The following is a 2577-nucleotide window of genomic DNA, read 5'->3' as shown; positions in this document are numbered from 1 at the left end:
CTGCAGATGGGGCCATAAGAAATGAATGCAACTGATTATTTAATGTTTAATGTTGTTTTTATAGGCAATAGTTTAAGCTTTGTTAGTTCCAGGTTTAATATGCAATAAGTTCATTTCAATACGTTTTGCAATAATCATTGAACCAGTCCGGCCCTTGACTAGTAACCATTTTTTTTATTTTGGGCCACTGTGAGTTTGACCACCCTGCTGTACATGAATGTGGTCTCGGACGGATGACACTTATTATAACATCAGAAGGCAATTTATCTATTATGTATAATCCCAGTATAGAAATGTTGAAGAATCTGTTTGCTTCAAATGTTAATTAGGTGGTTCTCAAAAGGCTGTTGTCAGAAGTGGGATTCGAACCCACGCCTCCAGAGGAGACTGCGACCTGAACGCAGCGCCTTAGACCGCTCGGCCATCCTGACATAGGAAGTGATGTCATCACCTCAAATAAAACTCGAAATAATGCAAGAAAGACAATTTATAGTTACATTTCAGTCCATTTATCAAAAGTCCATCTTAATCGTCAGTCTAGTGTGGATTTATAGCCTAATTTTTAAAAAAAAGTTGGTGTACTTATAAGGCAATATTGATTATATTAGCCTTTGATGTTAAAGGTAATTCAGAGTACAAGGCGTTTGAACTTTTCCCCTCTTTTCATGCAGCGGAAATAGAGAAATGTCGCCTCTGTACTTGAATGTGGTCTCCGAGGGACGAAACTGTCTCTCTAATGCAAGATCAATGTCACTCAAGCAGCCGATGGCGAAGGCGATGTTGTCTTTTTTCTCCTCTATTAGCATCTGTGCTCAGAGTTCATGACCTCTCAAACACCAGAACTGCCAAGGGGACCAAATTCTGGGTGATAATTCAGGAGATGACGGTGGCAGAGATGACACACATCCATGGCGTCCAATTGCTGATTAGGGCCGGAGCAACCGAGCGGTGTCCAAGCATCCAATCGACTTCGATACAATAATACTTCGATGTTTTGCTAATTAGCATAATGGGAAAAACGGTAAAATGACTAAAACTTTTGTATAGCAACACCAAATTTGGTTAACAGAATCAGCGGAAATTAGATAGTTCAATCAAAAAACATGGCCTCCACCAATCAAAACGTCTTCGCAATAGGCGGGGCTTAAAAGGAAATTTTCATAACTCACCAACAATTTATCCAATTATCCCAAAAGTATGTGGGTATGTTAAGTCCATCTTGAGGAATAAGCAAACCAAAGCATTATTATCCTGATCCATAGGGGGCACCAAAAATACCACACATGTACAACTCTAAAACAGATGGACATCATTTTTTACGAAATTTGAAAGAAGTGCTTTATTAAAGTGTATTAACTGAGATGTCAAGTATCGTAATGACTGAGGAATGTGGGCGTGGCCTATGACGTTTGGAACAAAAACATGGGACAAAAAATATGTTTTAATTATACCTGGTGAAAATAGGTGAAATCGAAAGTAATCAGAAGACCTTTCTTGAATTATTATTTTTGAATTACCTTCAACTTGCACATGGAAGCCCAGCTGAAGGATAAAAAGCTGCTGCGATTCATGCCCGTGACGTCCTTGTGATTTAATGAGTCTTTTCTCTCTGTGTGTTGCTCTTTTCAGGCGCCACCTGAGCACCAAAACCTCCTCCAGCCTGTCACGCCGACCTTTACTAATGATTCTTCACCATGTTAATAAAGGTGAAATTGTCACTTAACATTAACCGTTGTCTGGTGTTCTTGCAGTTGGCGACATTGTCGGAAAACTCCTCATTAAAACTGGCTCTTTACATTCTGGTTTAATAGAGACGGATAAGAGAGCAGGATTCATTTATGAAAACACAAAGACTACACAAGGCTCGATTTGGGTTTGGCTTTGGCCTCCGACACTTTAGTTTAATTTCTTTTCATCTGTATGGACATTTAGCATTTTGAACATTTTCTGTAGTAACTTTCTGTTACAGATTTGTTGACAAATGTGACCCGCTCTATCCAAATCAGTCGGAAGTCGCAACGGCTCATTTCAAAATAAACATGGATTTGCGTAAAAAACTATTTTTTCGGGGTTCGGGTTTTTTGTTTGATTTTAAACAAACAAAGTCTTGGCTTTCAGAATATGAAACTTTTATTTCCAAACTCACACGATAAATACATTTTTGAAGCTTGTAAAGGGAAGATGACAGCTCTCGCTCGCCACTCTGCTGTTCCGTAGCGCTGCTTCCCCTCCCTCCGGCTGACATTATGAATGTAAGCGTAGAGTAATCATAAATAACATGGCAGGGTCCGTTACAGTTTGTTTTCATCTGATTTCAAATAAACAAAGTCTTGGCTTTCAGAATATGAAACTTGTTTCGGCAAATTCAGATGATAAATACAACTTTGAAGCTTGTAACGGCATAATTACAAGCGGAGAACGGAGTAACTTGACGTCACAGCAGGCGTAACAACAGCCGGTGTTTCTCGTGAGGGTTTTCCCCGGGAAACAAACGCAACACACACAATGCAAAATTACACAAACACACACACGGTATACAAACACAAACACACACTCGCAAGCTTCCCCCAGACCAGT

General features: G+C 39.6%; 1 non-coding gene across 1 annotated transcript; it reads right to left on the bottom strand.

Annotated features, from left to right (window-relative positions):
• Positions 1 to 348: 348 nt before the first annotated feature.
• Positions 349 to 431, bottom strand: trnal-cag (transfer RNA leucine (anticodon CAG)). Its single transcript has one exon. It is a non-coding gene; the product is annotated as a tRNA-Leu (tRNA).
• Between the last annotated feature and the right edge of the window lie 2146 nt (positions 432 to 2577).

The sequence above is a fragment of the Notothenia coriiceps genome, unplaced genomic scaffold (assembly GCF_000735185.1).
Source record: "Notothenia coriiceps isolate Sejong01 unplaced genomic scaffold, NC01 NC01_scaffold00016037, whole genome shotgun sequence".
NCBI classification, from domain to species: Eukaryota; Metazoa; Chordata; class Actinopteri; order Perciformes; family Nototheniidae; genus Notothenia; species Notothenia coriiceps.
The sequence above is the reverse complement of the archived record's forward strand: the minus strand, read 5'-3'. Positions and strand labels throughout refer to the sequence as shown.